The sequence below is a fragment of the Ciconia boyciana genome, chromosome 7 (assembly GCF_034638445.1).
Source record: "Ciconia boyciana chromosome 7, ASM3463844v1, whole genome shotgun sequence".
Taxonomy (NCBI): domain Eukaryota; kingdom Metazoa; phylum Chordata; class Aves; order Ciconiiformes; family Ciconiidae; genus Ciconia; species Ciconia boyciana.
In genome coordinates, this window is record NC_132940.1 from 18899032 (window position 1) to 18917500 (window position 18469).

An 18469-nucleotide genomic window follows, 5' to 3' on the forward strand; every position below is an offset into this window, starting at 1 on the left:
AACGGGGTTGTGGAGACTCCATCCTTGGAGATATGCAAAACCCAACATCACACAGGCATGAGCATCCTACTCTCCTTGGCCCTGCTTTTTAGTGGCGGATGGTTGGACGAGATGCTCTCCAGGCATCCCTGCCAGCCCCAGCCATTCTGTGACTCTGACTTGTATGATTTTATGATGGGTTTGAACAAAAGACAAGACAGAGACCAGAACGTTTAGGATTACAGAACCGCAGACTTGCTTGGGGCACATATGCTCATGTTCTAGTGGTAATGCTGAAGGAACAGAGGTGAATGAATATCATAGGCTGATACAACAGGTCACGAAGAAATCCAGTACTTTTTTATAACAGGAGACTCGTCACAAGCACTCAGTGACAGTCATGCACTTGCTTGAAATCTCTGGACTAATTACATAAAAATGCATTTGTGCGCAATATTATTAAACCAATGTTTTATTAAAAATGCCACAAAACCTTCCAGGCCAGGCTTAAGGAGAAACCAGCAGCTGTAAGAACCCCAGAGGTTCACTGCGGTTTCCTGGGCTTTAACATGACGAGTTCTCTACCAAATAGTTATCCCTCTCACAGAGCTCAAAACGCATTAAATTCCCCACCAAACTCAGTTCTTTTAAAACTGGTCCAATGTTCACAGACAGAACTTGCAAAGAAAGAAAAAAACCACCTGATACATTTCTTCTTTCTTTAGCCTCTGATCTTGAACCCGAGGAAGCTGTGAGCACTAATGCACTTGGGAGTAGATCTCAGGCAAGGCTAGGGAAAGCGTTTGTGCATTAATATTACACGATGTTACTCTCATCGCAACCTGTATGCCAAAGCCACCTCCCCTACACGTGGCTGGCCGTGCCTGCTGTAGGGGCAGCACTGGCACCAGGGGATGGCTTCCTGCTCTGCTCCCTGAAATCACAGAACTCCACAAGTCGAAATGATGCTTAGACGGGAAACACGGCAGCAGCTGGGCTGTGCTGGCAGCTAGCAGCCACCCAGGGTTCCCAAACTCTCTGGGATTCACCAGCAAACCTGGGGCTTTTTTTCCCCCATAGACATTAACATTTTCATCTCTGCAGTGGGGCTGGGTGCTGGTGTGCATAAGTCACAGAAACTTCTCCAAAGCAGGCACTGCCCATCTTTCATTCCCGAGGCTGCAGTCCCGCAGCCCCTGCCTGTGAGAGGCAGGTAACCTGACAGTTGCCTCTAAGCCCCCACTCAGCGCCCTGACTTCATTACTTCTTCAAAAGTTATAAAACATCCTCTTGCAGACCCCTTTTCTGGTGGGCTCGGAGGGAAGGGGAGTTGGAGCAGAGCTGTTTCCTTCCACAGAGCAGTCGTCAGAGCTTCAGCCCCCTGAAAAGTGAGAGTAAAAGGGATTCACATTTTAAAAGACCGAGTCTCCTCAGCTACCACTAGTTTATTGTTTCCCAGAGACGTTAAGGAACTGGGACTTACTGGGATCAAGCAGCACATGACGCTCTGCGCTCTCTAAAGCAAACAGAGAGCTGCTTTCTGTGTTACAGCTGAGGCAGGAGTTGTCACTAGCTTTGCACTTTCTTGACTTGTGCTACCTTGAGAAGAAAAGCACTATTTCCCTTTGTCTGCATGCCCGTCTCTGCTAATTGGTGACAAGCGCAATCAGCCCCCCCGGGAGCCCCTCTGAGGTGCGGGGCGCAGCGCTGCTCCCACCGATGCTGTTATCCTGGGAGTCAGCCCCATTGGGAAGTATAAACCTGTACCAAGAAAACCTGCTACTGGTAAAGCAGATTTTTCCTGCCTGGCTTTATTCCAGCTACAGGGTGCTACAGAAAGACAGGCCTTTGTATTGCAACTATCTTTTAGGCTGCTTCCTTCTCACTGAATATATTCCGCAGAGCTGTTCTTTGCAGTCAAAAACTGTGTGTGTTACAGACAAATATGTATTACAATGAGAATATTTGATTGGTCTTTGATGAGGCTGGAACTAGAAAACACTGCTGTAATAGTTGAGATCCCTGCACTGAAAGGACATACTGTTAACTGAAGTAAATATGTTACTATGAATTTCTAACTTAATTGACAGAACATTTTATAGTGTGAACTTCAAAATCTCATTAGGAATGAATCAGGCTGAGGCTATGTGCCTGTAACATTTTTAATACTGACATAGAGTCAGGCCTACTTGGAGTTGATGTAATTTCTTGATCAAGCAGCTGAGAGATTCCAATGTAATTTAATGCAATCAATTATAATACATATTGGCATGAAGCAAAACTGAATTGGATTAAAAGAAATACCATCTCCAAATTGTGGCCTGACAGACAAATCCCAGCATTTTCAGCAGCTCTTAGTTCACATCCATCCCTGACGTGCCTAAGCTAAAGGAATAAAGCCATTTTCCTACGAACATCAGAGGCGTGAGGCGCCCGGGAGGCCGGCTGGGCAGCACGGGGTGATCTCGCCGTGATTGAAGGGCTCCGTCGGTAACTCCTTCTCCCCTGTGAGGACACTACGTTTTGGCACTTGACTACATTATCCCTGTCACACTCACTCTTGTTATGGAAGTACGACTTAATTCTCAACAGCTTCAGTGATAATATTACAAAATGAAGCATAATGAAAAGATCCTCCAGACATTTAATGCCTGCCTGTTCCTGCTCAGCATGTGGCCATACATTGCTGACACGGCAGCACCCATAAATCCCCCAGCCGAGGCGCACGGCCCACCTGCACACATAAGGTATTGGCCGCTGCCAGCTGCGCCCTTAACTCACACCTCTGCTCATTGCCCTGGCAAAGGCAGGTCGGGCTGTCAAGATGCACAGCCACATCAGCCTGCTGGCGAGTGTACTTTACAGCCAGACCAGCCTGTTCTCCTTGGGAAAGAGTGGTGGTCTCAGCCAGAAGTCTGGAAAGCCAGAGTTTGGAGGTATCACATTTAAAAAGTCGGTTAACCAGGAATAGCTAGCACAGATACTCTCATTTGAAAATTAGCTACTAGCAGTTAGAATAATATGACTGATGAGGGTCTAGCGATTTTTTTGGCGAGAGATTTAGAGGGTAAAAAAATCCCATCATATATGGTTCGTTACCTCTTTTAGCAAAAGAGCTGTCTAAACAAATTACTGAATTATTTGAAACAAACCCAAACTGTCCACCAGCATCTCGGGCCCTGTGCTTAGCTAATTTATTACATTTGGACATCTGACTTTTTGCTGCTCGAGGACCTGTGGGCTGGCACGGTCTCCCCATCGCAGCACCCCAGCAAAGCGGGGCTGGGGGAGGCAGCAGGGCTGGGTGATGCACACAGCTCCTGCCCACACCCCTGCCGACAGCGGCACCCCAGCTGCCCCCGCTTTCCCCCTGCCAGGCTGGGGGCTTTGCGGACATGCAACAGCCCTGGCTGGACCTCACCTTGGCTGACCCCTGAAAGCCAAGGGCACAAAAATCTCCATTCACATAGCTGGGTTTATTCATTCGCTATTTCCTTCCGAGTTAAAGGGATGCCTGGGAGCTGGGGCAATCCTGTAATATCTGCTTAGTCCACCAGTACACAAATTAAAATATCTGACAGATTGCTAATGAGCTGATGTTGGAATGACTGGATAGTCTGTTATCGTTCAGCCATTCACAGTTTCTTCAGCAGCCCATCTGTGCGCCAGGCGCAGCTACCGGGGAGCAGCCTGGGACAGTTCCTCCATTTACACCTTTTGCCATTATCGGCCTTTGGGAAAGGCCTTTAGCAATTAAAGTTTTTATCAAACATATTGTCATCTTTCCCACTCTGTTACTAATCCCCCTGTGCTGCTACAAAAGGTCTGCTTAACAGCAGGCTGGAGACGTAGCTATTTTGTACACATTTCTGTACCTGAGCCCCGTGTTTGTGCTCCAGCCTGGCAGCTTAGATCATGTACCACATTGGATGCACAACACTAAGCGGGCAGCTCACAGCTTTCTTCCCAAGCAAAACCCACCGAATTAAATCCTCACGCATATGGGCCAGTTTCTCATAGACTTGCTTGCATTAGCTAGTGTTTACATGTACTTACACATTTGTTTGGAGGTCAAAAAGATAAAACCACCCTGGAAACCCCACAAGATTATCGATTTGGGCTATTGGAAAGGAGTTGCCCTGCCTGCCGGCAGTGCAGCACTCGTCCCAAAGGACCAAGGTTGCTGGGGAGACAGATGCAAACTGAGGACAAGCGCTGGATTCTCCTACTTACTCCGCCAAAGCGCTGAGACCCCACGGAGCGCTGCTGCTGGTGTTGGACCGAGCCAGCAAGCACACAAGGGTATCTGCAGGGCAGAGCTTCTGCAGAGGCACCTGTGCCATTTCAACAGACTTCATGCACAGACATCAGCTGGGAGGTAAAACCCTCTGTAAATGAGTGGTAACTGGGAAAACACAGAGCAAAGAAATGACAATTTGAAGGAAAAAAAAAGCTCCTAAAATCTGTTTCTTCACAAAAGTCACACAGCAGCTGGGCATAGCTGAAGCAAACTGTGTCTGAGCCCCAGGAGCATCCCCTCAGCAGAGGCAACCCCACAGCCAGAGTCCTGCCTTCGGTAACTGGAGGAGTCCCTTGCTGCTACACACGCTATCCAAACTGCTTCAATGAACACAGGCTTGTGGGATCAGGCCCACACACTCAGCAAAGGCTTCTGCCTAGTGCTACCTAATGCCAGCGCAAACATGAGAAATGGAAGATTTCTGCGGGACTCCTGGTTTCACACCATATGATGGAGAATTAATTTTTTCTTCATTTGCAGCATCTTGTATAGGCAGAAAGTGAAGACACGAATTATGTTAGCATTGGGTTTCTAAAACTGCTCCCTAGGGAAAAGGGACGAGGAATGTTCATTTCTCCAGGAAAAGACCAGAGGTGGGCTTGCCAGGTTGGGCCTAGTGCCTTCAACCAGTTACATCTTAAAAATTCCCAGTGCCTATGAAGGTCTGCATTGACTGCGGTTTCCTGCAGGCTCTGCAGCATTGCAGACCTCAGGGTCCCAATTCTGTCCACCTAAATTAAGATGAAAACAGGAAAGTAAATAGATTAAGAGGAGATTGTCTGTGTGTGTGTTACATGGCAGCTCTGTACAGAGCAACTTGTTCGGCTGCTTTGACGAACGGCTTTCCTCGCACGCAGTCGCTCACACTGGAAATCTGAAACACAACTGAGAACATCAGTACAAGGAAAGAAAGCCAAAATGGGGCAAACAAAGCAGAAAAACAAGAGGTCAAGCCCTGATGAACAAATTCCCTTTTTTCCTTCAACTTGGAAAACTTGGGCGTAGCAGTGGAAGGTGCTTCCGGGCAGCTCGAACTTGCATAAGCGGCAGAGAAGTGCAGGCATCCCTGACCTTGTTTGGCAGCATTACAAGAGGTCACATGGATGATCTGATCTCGAAATATCCTCCATTGTAATGAGTACAAACAAGCTTTTCTTCTATGTCTGTCTCAGCCGTGTATTTCTTTGCTTTCTGTGGTTTTTAATGCAAGGAACAGACTTGGGAGGACTGCAGAAAGCAGAAGCAAGCTGAGCGGCGTACCACCTCTGCACCTACGGGTCACCAGAGTCGCTGGACCAAAAACAAGCAAACAAAGCACTCTGCTCAGCCAGGGAGCGTAGCAAGCACCGCTGCCCACTTTTATATGCTGCTTCATCTGGCTGCCCGGCCCGGCGAGGGACCGGCGTAGCCCTGATCAGAGAGAAGTGGCTGTACATCGCTCTGACCCGGGAATGCGCAAGCTGTGGCCAGCAAAGCTAATTGAGGGAGATGATAAGGTAAATTTGCTCTGGCATTATCACAAAGGGCTCCTTCCAGGGCCAAAGCAGGATTCAGTATTGCTCCAGCATCAGCTCCAGCTCACTCGTTAGCCTGAGCACCACACAGTGTGCCCACGGCGGTGCCCGAGCTGCCCGCGCAGTGCCGCTGCATGTAGCACGGTGGGCGGCTGGTGGCCCTGCTGGTGACCAGCACCATCCCGCCAGCAGCCAGGCTCCGCCAGGCAGCGGCAGTGCTGCCGGTGAGGCAAAAGCAGCCAGTCACACTGGGCTGGCCCAGCTATGCAGAGGGGCAGTGCCGGGCATGGCGCTAGTGGGAGGTTGGGAGCCCCAGGAGGGGTGGGCAATCTTCACCCGCCCGACGCCTGTGCCTCCGGCGCGGTACGGTGTGCTGCCCTGGGGGCACACAGCATCTGCTCCACGCCTTGACATCCCCAAACCAAGATATCTCACCAGCCTTCAAGGGCTGTTGCCTTCAACGGAGCCAAGGGAAGCAGCTTAGCGAGCAGCCGGACCAGAGAGGCGGTGATCCACGCTACCTCCTGGAAATGCGCTTTGCATCCTCGGCACTCAACAGGGAAACCTCAACAAGCACAAAACATTCATCCCTAATAACAACACACTGCAATAATCACCCTCCCTGTGATAAATAGATTATAGGGGTTTTTTCCTGTCTTTTTTTCCCCCCACATAATCATTTAACCAGTTCCCGAATCACAAGTTACCAAGACTCCATTTGAATGCTGCGGTTTTCATGTTATAAATTTTGGGTTAAACAATTCTTTCTAAAATAAATACTCCTTTTTCAGTTGGCACTGAAGCTTTTGTTGTTCGCAGTAATCAAGCTCCCAGTTTGCTAACCTCTCACCTAACACAACGTCTTCATCTTTCATTTGAACAAAATTTATCATCCATAAGCAAAGACAGAAAATGTGTGAATGTCTAAAGCTTATGTAAATTAAGAGGCTATGCACACCAGTCCTAAAAATAGTAGATAATAACAAGCATTTCTTCAGCATACCATAATTATGGGCCTGCTGTCATCTCTTCCATTCTCTATAAGGTCACAGTTGTATCATACAAAATTTACAGTATATTATCAGTTAAAAACACAATAATTAGCAAGCACGCATCTTCCATCTTCAGCACCAGTGATGAATGTTCACAGTCGAGGAAAAAAAAAAAAAGCACATTGTTTGCTTTATGTGGACAATACACACTTAAATTTAATCATCAACTTCTGCTATCCAGCAGGCAATATTCTTTTGCTATTATAACACTATTTGCCAAGATCAGAGTACACCCTTGGGGTGAATTCATCCTTAATGAAGAGACAAGGAGCCAAATCTCTCACTATCACATCACTGACATACACTTAAACATATTTCTTTAAACTTCATAATTCTGTGTGACTTATTCTAGGATAATGTCTGGGTAAAAGTCTCGGGTGTTATTCTGAGCATTAAAATAAACATTTGCACTTAACATTCCAAATTTTTAAATCACAAAATTATGTGTATTGAGATAGTTTCTCCATAATGTGTGTCATTTTTTGGCTTTCTTGCATGCTGGAAGTTGAAAAAAGACGAGGGAGACTGTACCCAGACCACAAGTCCCACAGCTTCTAGCAAAGGCCCCCTAAGAGGTCACTCAGCCACCACGTTGTCCCATCCTCTCGATCTGGCCACTTCAGATTTCCCAGGTGATAATGGCCACTGGCAGGCATAGCTGTTCCACCCTTACCAGCTACCATGTCACCTGTGGTCATTCACAAAACAGGTCACCTAAAAAAATCTTAACAAGAGATCAGGACAGGTGGCCTTTACTCTCTGATGACCAGATGGATTAAAAAAAAACTTGGAAAAAGTTTATGTTTTTCTCAGTGAAACAAAGAAAAGAGGACAGAAAGCTGTCTATTGGAAACATGAGCAAATAAAGCATTTCCAGATTGTGTATCTTTTGACTGCATTTAAGTAAAACTAAAAATGCAACATCAAAATGTTTCATTTCAACTTTTTCAGCAAACAAATAAAGCCTAGGAAATTCACAATCCGTGAACTGATCAAAACACTATCCAGCGTGATTACGATTTTTGCCACGGATGGAGGAATTTGCTGATTCCACTCACATCCTCTGCCCTGAACCCCTCTGCAGCCACTGCAGCAGGGATTGCCAGTGCTGTGGGGAGCCGGCAGCCGCCAGCAAAGCCAGAGGAGGCCGGGCTCCGGCAGGCACCAACACCGTCTTTCATGTCCTGCCAGTGAACCCAAGGCCCAGCTCGTAACAACTCTGCCTCTGATTTCTAGGTCTGTCCTAAATTGCCTTTCTCCTGCCATATGTCTCTCTCCCCAGGTTGTGCTCTGCTGGGTTGAGGAGTGCTCGAGCAAGCAGCCAAGCAGACAGCAGAGCCCAGCACCAGCACAGGATGGGAGAGGACCCCTGCAAAGCCCTGGGGGCTGGGTACCAGCCGACAGCACGCTCACATCCCAAATAAGACAAAACACATCTCAGGCTACGGTAGGAGTGCGGTCAATGAGACCTAAACCAGCCATCAGACAGAAGGCTGCAAAAGGAGAAAGTTCTGCAACCGAGTGCTTGTAAGTCTTGCCAGAGAGACTGCAGGTGAAGACAGCACCCAACAGCCCACAGCGGTGGCACGTGATGTGCACCGTAGGAGCAGCCAGGCAGCATCACATCATCGGTGTTTAGAAAGCATGAGCCCTGTGTAGGCTTTGGGCTGGCACTGAGGTTCAGAGCAATACTCAAGGAGGTCATGGATGGGAAGCTCAGCCAAAATTGGCTTAAGCATCAAAAATAGGGATAGCCTTCACACAAGGGCTATCTTACTAGAGCAAAAAACCACACTACTACTAGGAGACTGTCACTACTACTAGGAGTCTCCTACTACTAGGAGACTGTCACTGCTGTACGTCATTACTATCAGTTTCTTAAAGCAAGGGTTAAAAACAATGTAATTTAACTCCTTTATGCATTGGTAGTGGTCTCCAAGCAAAAGCATAAGCCACTGTCTGGACCAAGGACAAATGCAAAATCACAGAGAACTGTGACCATAAGGGAGAAGGATGCTCCTGAGCCCTTCACTGCTGCCCTCCAGCATGTGGAGAGAAGCCTGGCCATGATGGGTGCCTTTCAGCTGAGAGGGACTGGGAGTGGAGGAGTGGGGATCCTACCTATGCGGATGTCCAGGTTTTAACCAACCACATCAGGAGGAAAAAGTCTTACACACCTAATGCTGACTAGAAAGGGATCAGAAGAACCTCTTCAGCAACACCATGCTTGCGCACCCCCCTCAGCTGCTGCAGGATGCTGATGCACAGAGGCCCCATAACAGCAACGCCAAGTGCTTTCCTTCCTTCAGGTCTGCCTCGCTCAGCCTGGAGCTGCCAAAAAGGAAAGTGCATAAGCAACCATACACCCACATCCCTTCAGTAAGTGCAGAGCTGGCCCCCACCCAAGGGCAGCCCCGTGGCTGTGTTTGAAGCACACAATGTGCTCCTCAGCTCACAGGGGGGCCCTAGCCTAGCCAGAAGGTGCCCCAGGGCACGCAGGGACTCCCTGCTCATGGTTTGGCCCCCCACAACACGGGCATGGGCAGGGACCCACACACCCAGAGGTGCTGGGAAGCCAGGGACCTTGCCCACCTCTGCTCTGAGGCGAGTCCCCTGCCGAAGCTACAGAGCTACTGAGAACCACACGCAAGTTTGGGAGATCAGGCTTTTCGCTTTGGGTGCTTTGGAGCAGAAGATGTGATGGCTTTGGAGTGAAGCCTCAGGTTCAGGGCAGTGTGGAAATATGCAATAATATTCACAAATACTTTATCTTGTAGCACTATTACACAGAAACTTTGGCCAGCCTAGGTTCACATGAAAAGCAAAGCCTGTGCACTTGAGCAGAAGGCTCTGGTCTGTATGGGAGGTGGAAGTGGGTTTCAAAGCTAAACTTTGAGGAGACAATGTTGGGCACTAAGCACCACTTTATGACACGACTTTATGAACCTCCCAGCAGCAACTCCACCATTTCCTCCAGCCCAGGTTCTCCTTTCCTCTGATGGGATCATGCAACATGGCCTCAGCCCAGGCAAGTACCAGACCCAAAGGCGTTACCTGGAGTCAGGACAGGGTGCCTGACGAGCAATGCTTCAGAAACGAGCGCCGTGCAAGCACACTGCTGGAGAAGAGTAAAATGAGCATGCCATACCTGCGTCAGCTGCTGGCTGGTGATCCCTCCCTGACACCCTTCCCCGGAGGACTGCATAGATAAACACCCCCTATTTGAACAAGACCAATGACAGCAAAATTGCTTGCTTGTCTCTAAAAGACTCTAATAATGTGCATCAAGGGAGAGACCCATGGTCTGACAGACTTCTTTTTCCTCTAGAGTGAAACATAAAAATACATTTCAGTAGCAAGCAGGACACAGTTTGAAGTGCATCCCTAGTTAATTATATCCAAAAGAGTAATAATAAAATAAACTATTAAATTTTAGAACTCCCTCTTTAAAGCATTAAGCATTTTGTTACTGCGGTGCAGTTAAACCACACACTGAACAATGCTTTGAATTGCTTTATAGGAAGGTACCGTAGGGGTTGTCATGAAACAAGATGTTATAGACAAATCTCATTCCATACAGGCCTCTAATACTGAACAAAAACCACAACCCATTGCTTAGCTTTAGCACAGCATTTGTTTTAAAAATCTAACATTTACAGCCAACGTTCATGTGTGATTAGAAAGCACCGTCAGTCGGCAGCTGTTGAGGAAGGTCTCGGAGCTCGCTGCAGCATGTTTACAAGATGGGAAATTAAGATGTGAAGGTGGCCTGCTGGTGCCTCACGTACCACGGGAGAGTGGGGAACCGACCGCTGCTTTTAAGAACAGCGGTTCAATTCCTGGCACAAACACTGAGGCTAGTTTAAAAACTCCAGTGGCTGACAGGATGCTGGATTACAGGCTGCACCGCAGTCCAGAGCCATGGGGGGAACCTGCTTTGATGCAGCTCTGGTAAACAGCAATCAAAGGCCAAGGGGGAAGGATGTAATGAAAAATGGAGGAGAAAAGAGGTGAACAAAGGTTATTACTGTCGTGGTTTAATCCCAGCCGGCAACTAAGCCCCACACAGCCACTCACTTGCTCCCCCACCCAGTGGGGTGGGGGAGAGAATCGGAAGAGTAAAACTGAGAAAACTCGTGGGTTGAGATAAAGGCAGTTTAATAGGTAAAGCAAAAGCCACACACACAAGCAAAGCAAAACAAGGAATTCATTCACTTCTTCCTGTGGGCAGGCAGGTGTTCAGCCATCTCCAGGAAAGCAGGGCTCCATCACGCCTAACGGTGACTTGGGAAGACAAACACCATCACTGCGAACGTCCCCCCATTCGTTCTTCTTCCCCAGCTTTCTATGCTGAGCATGACGTCCTGTGGTGTGGAACAGCCCTGTGGTCAGTTGGGCTCAGCTGTCCCAGCTGTGTCCCCTCCCAGCTTCTTGTGCCCCCCCAGCCTGCTCGCTGTTGGGGTGGGGTGAGAAGCAGAAAGGCCTTGACTCTGTGTAAGCGCTGCTCAGCAGGAACAAAAACATCCCTGTGTTATCAACACTGTTTCCAGCACAAATCCAAAACATAGCCCCATACTAGCTACTGTGGAAAAAGTTAACTCTATCCCAGCCAAAACCAGCACAATTACTAAGGAATTTTTGCCCATTTCATTTGGGTAATTGAAATATTTGTTTAACATTTCAAATTAACAAGACATTTAATTTGAATACAGGAACATTATAAAATCCCCTTTCCCATCTAGCACTCCACTGTGCTATAGATGCTGGACACCGAGGGCATAGCTCACCCCAGCACTGAGGGCCAGACACTCCCCAGGCAACCATCACAGGAGGCGAGGGGTCTCGGTGCCATGGTCCCTGCAGCGGGCAGCCTTCTCCCCCACAGGCACCCGCGAGACCCCCAGGTGCCAGGGCCAGTAGGCTCCACGGGGCCCCACGGCACAGCCCCTCACAGCTGCGCTGCCTGCGTGGGCCGGTGGGCAGGAGCAGTCGACCCCTCTGCCGTGGGACCCAGGGGCTCAGCCCCGGCTGCCAACAGAGTCAGCCCCAATCCCAGCCACCACCTCCTCCTCAACACTCACTCCTTTCCGTAGGCTCAACATTTCTCATCTCGTTTCTCCTGCCACATGTTTTTGCTCTCTCTACCACATACTCTTGTGCTGACAAAACCAAACAGAAAAGGAACAAACTGCAGCGAACACAAAGCAGACAGCAGAGGTGTCTGAATTCAAAGAACAGCTCATTTTTTAACTCCCATTTTCAGTTGATTTCCACAGCTTCACCCACCCCACCTCTCACACAGCACCATTCCCCCAACACTACCAACCTGCTTGAGACCCCAGCATGCCCAGTGCAGACCCTGGGTGGTCTCACCTGGCTGGACTTGCAGGCCAGACACTGAGGTTGCCCAGGCACCTTTAACCACCAGTGGGGAAAACAGGCATTTGTGGAACAGAGTCACGGCCTCGGTGAGAAACCACATATGGGTCAGAGTAACCATGCTAGTGCCCATTTCTCTCCAATAAAGGGAGCCTAGAAAGCAAGTCTGGATGCAGCTATGCACAGTCAGGTGAGATGAATCCCGTCGTGTACCTAAGGACTTGTCTGGACAAGTTCGTGGACATCCAGTGGCTCTGTAGTGATATCCGAGACCAGCGGGTGTTGATTCAGCCCATCCCTGTAGGAGGCAAGGGGTGTCAGACTGGAGGACGGTGAATCTTAGCAGCTCTGTCATCCAGGGAGCACAACAGGAACGTCAGCATCTTCACCTTTTGGCACAGAGACGCTAAGAGGAGGACGTGCAAAGGAAAAGGAAAGATGGATTTCATTCCTCAAACAAGCTACCTCTTCTGGGACATTTGCCAGTTTCCCTTAAGAAAGCTGCTGTCATCTGAGCTGTTATTTCAAAAGTTCATTCAATCTCTGGATTTACCACCAACACCTGAGTGACACTGAGCAACTATGACTTAAAAACATAGTGAGTCTGCCATGCCCAGAGCTTCCAGGCACTCGAGAGACTCGGCTCACCCTCCCACTAGAGAGGCACTCAGCACTGTACGTGCACGGTGGTCAGCCCAAGCAGGGCTTCAGCAGCCCTGTGACCCCTCTGGACATCTCCCACCTTCCTTGCACAGTGTGTTGAACTGGACCTCCTCAAAGCATATGAAGCCTAAACAACAGACGGGGTTGTGTTCAAAAGTGCATCAGATGACAGTACTAGCAACTAGACTTGAAACCTGATGTGCTGGAGTGTGAAACTCTCTTGAATTTCCTATGATACAAAAAATATATAAATGTGATTGAAGACTGCATTGACTGGTAACCCCAGTAGCACAAGAAGGGTTAAATTATTGTGAGCAAATCAGGCTCAGACTCTTACTTACATGACTGCTCTGCAGCCCTGACCAAAGGCTTGGGTAGCAGTGGCTGCCCTCGTTCTGGGTCTGGCCTGGCTGCACGCTAGCAAGGTGCAGCCAAGCCAGGAGACCACAGCAGTTTCCCTCCCTGGTGTACGGGGGACACACGCCCAAATTCCTCTTCCTTCCCTGGAGACTGTGGCCGCAATGGTTCCCTTGTATCCACAACTCTCTGCAACTGTTAACCAGAATTTGTCCATCCTTGGAAACACAAGTTATTTCAAACAGTGGGGCTCAAGCCCCGCCTGCTCATGAAAGCCCAAAGTCACCAAGCTGTGATTAAAAATATCCAGAGGTGCATTTGTGGACTATATGACCCAGCAGGTCTTTCACATCTAGAAAACAGAAATATTTTCTGTAGTTTAACAAGTTATTGAAAGGTCAATCCAGAAAGTATCTGGTAATAAAAGTATTCAGACATTTCTATTTCATCTCCTCTAGTGAGGGTAGTGTAGCTCAGCTGGTAGAGACTTACCTCAGGCTATAGCTCAGCCTACAAGGGCTCGTTCCTGGCTCATTCTTGTTATTTATGTACCACACTGCGCAACATCAGCTTAGGTGTTTTAGAAATACAAGTTAAAAAAAATATCTGGTCCTCTTTAGATGTGGGAGGGAAGAGCGCATCCCACACTTCTGGCATTCAAGCAATAGATTAAGAGCTCTCCATCAGCCATGCTTTACAGCTGAAATGAGCAGACCATCCGTAGGTGAGAGGAAATCATCCTACTTTGTAGCTTAACATCATGCAGAGGCAAGAGGCAATACCTTCTAAAACGTGTTGCTCCATATGCCCAGCGTGTTCCCATCCCCAAACACTAACAGAGCTGGTGGTGGTGACGCTATCATTTCAGGATAGGCATATGCCAGTCACAGCACCTTTCCACCACATCTGCCATCAGTACTACACATTAATCCATGCCAGGAAGAAACAATTATCTGGGAAAAAAGGCAAAACAGGACTCCTGTAACGCAGAGCTAGCAATAGAGGCATACAGGAACTCCACACCATTAGAGCAACTGGGTTTCTTGCTCACTTGTCCCACTCTCTTTTGTTCTTCCCCACCCAGTAGTCCTGCTGGTTTTGAAGATGCTCGCACCTGAATCCAATGTAGTTAGTTACCTAAGCAAGATGAGCAGCATCTGATTCCTCACCAGAACAGGCCCATGGCCTCCAGAGGGTTACAAATGCACAGACCACCTGTGAAATCCTGATCCTTTCTCTAAATAATCCAGATCTCTTTTGAATTGGCCTTATTTTTTTTATTTTGATCCTCCTCTCTTCTGTGAGGAAAGGCACGGCATTCTGCACTTCGAATGCTGTCCACAGCAGAGGTTAAGGTGGCCCTTCCAAATACCAGCACATCCCAGAATTTTAAAAATCTGCCCACACCAGGGAAAGAGGCTGTGGGGAAAATATCACAGCCAGCAAAAGCCTGGCAGAAGCCAGTAAAAAGACACCAAATGGCTCCCAGGGGCACCAAACCAACCCCCCAACACCTCACAGGTGGACGGGATGCCTCTCCCAGCAAACCCATGGGAGTGAGTGCAGCTGAGTCCCACCGACCCCCAAGAAGATTAGTGGGGCAAGCGGTGCTGCAGGACTGGGCCGGCGATCTCCAACGGAATAACCATAGCGGTTTCTAACTCCTTTCCAAGTCAGTGTTTGTTGGGAAACATCAAAGCCAGTGGAATAGTAGGTGTCCCAAAATGTCTTAATTCAGAGAATTAGTGTTAACCGAGTTTGATTAGCTCCATTTATCTCTAATTAATTACCTTTACCTAATTAGACACCCTGTTTCCAGTAGACATGGAGTCAAGTAGACTAGATTATTAGTGTAGTCATTGTGCCTTTACAAAATCCTGAAATTAATGAAACATGCAAAAGAATCCGCAGCTTTAATTGCACAGGTGTTGCCTTATGGCAAAGCTTTATCATCTGATTACACCAAGGGATTATTAGTGACTTTTTATATAGAGGATGAGCCTGTGAAATGTACCTTAGCAACAGCTCATTAGTTTAGGGTTGTTACTGTATTATTTATTACATTCAGCCTTCCCCATTATCTAGATTGATTCATGGACCTATATTTTCCTCCCCTCTGTGCAGGAAATAAATAAATAAGTGAAGGCTGGCTATTGCCATCCAGCTGCAATATGAGGGGAAGGCAGAGCGTATTCTCCAGCTACCAATATCCACCCTTTAAAATAAAGCTTTAAAGTTGATTTAAATAAAACTCTTTTTTTTTCCCTCCCTCAGCAAAGTAATCAATTCAAGCTTCTGTCAAACTGGAATGCTTTCTACATGCCATCCAAACAGTTTGGGCCATCTTAAATCTTTTCAGATAAATAAAAATACATTACTGGATTGAAGAATGAAGTACAATATATTTACATCCAAAATATTTTTTTCTGCTATAACTCATCCTTTATGAAATCTATCAGAAATATTTTATTTTGCTATTTCTTTTAACTGTTTGGTTGTTGGCTACTTCTTCAGGTTTGGAGGGGTTGCCAGATAGAAAAACTGCCTGAATAACAGAACCAAGACAAACAAAGCAAAGCAGCAACATCTGTGTTAAGAACCACTTTCCCCACAGAGAAGCTACTTGTAGTCAAGGTTGTGAAAGCTTGACCTTACCTTCCTGCGTCCTCCTCAGCAACATCCCACTGGACTTGCTAAATATCACTGGTACAACAGCCCCTGTGCTGCCCAAGCAGAGGAGGCTTCACTGACCGACCAGCCACCCCTAATTAGCCAGTAAACAAAATGATGAGGAACTGTTTTCCAAAATGATTGTTCCCCTCTTTCCAGAATACCAGATTCTTTGAATGTTGTGTAAAACCTTGCTGTCCACTTATAGCAAAATTTTTAAAAGTGGAAGAATAATTGGTAACAGTTATTATGTAGGGTATGACAACTAATTTGAGCAGCAATGACTATCTAATGACAAACATGACTACGTAACTTCTCATGTCTGCATTATAGAAAATGTGAATTTTCATCTCAAACCCATGGCTCTAACAGACAGACTTGGTATATAATTTTGCAGTGTGTTCATGTGGTTTCATATGGCACCCATATAAATGGTGTCACCCTGCAATAAAAGCACTGGCGATGGCTTAGGGCTGCTCTGCCAAATAGAGATTACTTACATGGACCGAACCTAGCTATATAAAACAAATGTGACACCCACCTGCTACAGGTCATTTGGAATTGCTGCTCTTCCTAGACTCCCCCCGAAAATCATAGGCCACTGTGGTTTCTATATGGGTCAAAACCTTGCTTTTGCTGCAAGATCCTTGTATGGGACCTCCAGGGACATGTGCACTCTCCACAGGAGCAAAGCAGCTGCAGGGCCTTCGATCCACCAAAGGTGTGACATCGGCAAAGGTGTGAGCCACACTCCCAAAACTGCTGCACGACACAATAGACATTCACTTTATCAATCTAAACCTTTTCTTCAGTGTTATGTCCCAGCAAAGCCCCTGCCTAGATGGGCTTGAAGAGACTCCATCCCTTCCTGCCTCCCCAGTGCCCCCCAACAGGACATAAAGGATCTCTTGCCCTTGGTCCCTGGAGACTTCCATCCAGCTGCCCTCCTCTGAGCAGACAGCATTGGACCATAAAACGCATCTGCATCCACCTGCTCGCCCACTGTGAGATCTCATGGATCAGCACTTACCTGGAGAACAGGAGGTACAGGGTTGACCCCTTTCTTTAACTCCAGCAACACGGGTGATGAAGGCAAGGGGAAAGAGTCTCCTAGATCTTCCTTGAAGAAGGTGGAAACCTTCAAGGAAGATCTAGGAGACTCTCCCTCCCTCGCCTCAATCACCCAGCAAGTTATCTAAGAGCTGTCAGGTAGGAAAGCCCAAGCACAAGAGAACAGGAGGACATCACCGAGGACCTTTGTTAACTTACATGAGACAGAGTATCGGAGACAACACTGGAGGAGCTTGGGGGCCCCAGATCCTCTTACACATGCTCTCAGCATCGTAGGTGCTAACTAGTTGGACAGGCATGGGGTCAAAGCGTGCTCTCGTGCTTGCAGTGTGCTATGTCCACATACCAAATATTAACTGGCTGTGGAAAATATAAAAATTACTTGTGAGGCATTTCTATGGGCTTTGAAGTATGATCCCCATTTGCATTTACATTTTGATTTGTGATCAGATCAAACCTTTTCTCCACACTCCCTGTTGGCTTCCCATCGAATACAGAGGCAGATTCATGAACGCCACCTGTGCCTTCAGCGCAGCCACGGAGCCATGCCCAATGGTACCCGTGGTGTACCAGCAATGCCAGGAAAAGGCTGTCGTTCAGAGCTCTGTTTCTTACGCTGGTTTCAAGCACATCTGTGCAGAAGACAGCACTTTCTTAGGAACCAGTCTGAAATACATGGAAGAAATTCCCGTGGGATGGGGGGTTCACTCTATCTTTCACCACTTCCTACTCAAAGAACTCTGACCTCACCTTCAATAACGAAAACAAGCAGCACAGTAGACAGGAATGAAAGACATTAAATATTTATTTAAAGGACATAAACAAACAGTTTTTCCAGTGGGAGGAAGAGAATTACATGAGAGAGATGCTGGTCACATCACTTAATAGGAGGCAGCCTAGCAACCTGCGGGAGAAGCAGGGCTCTGCCTTGTGAGGGAAGGCGAGGACCAGGACCACCTCGTGTGCGCACGCACCCACGCCCCCGCAAGAACCACTTCCAGAAAGCAAGGAAGCAGCCAAGGGCAGACCCCAAAGTAAACACTGCTGCTTCGCCTCTGTGATCCCTTTTCCATTCGTAAGTCTCGAGTGCTTCCCAGAGGCAGGTGAGTATCACACGCTTCCCACCAGCTGGGAAACGGGAGCAGGGAGGGAAGGCCACTTACCGGGGTCACCGGGACCTGCAGCAGCTCTTCATCCTCCAGCTTGCAGCCTCTTTTGAAAGGCACACGCCTGCCTTTCCCACGAGGTGCCATGTTGAGAGGGACTTGCTCTGCTTGCTTTTCCCTTTGTCCCTCGGTGGCAGCCATGGGGCAGCTGCCGGTCTGTTTGATGAGCAGGACCTGGCGCACTCTTCCTGCTGCTGGCACCAGTCCTTGAAGAGCTGGCTGGCACCAGCTGTTGCAGTGAGCTCGGACAGGCTGTCTCCCATGATCCAAGTGCCAACTGTTCGGAGGAGCCAGACGCCAGGCTGGCAGGTCTAATGG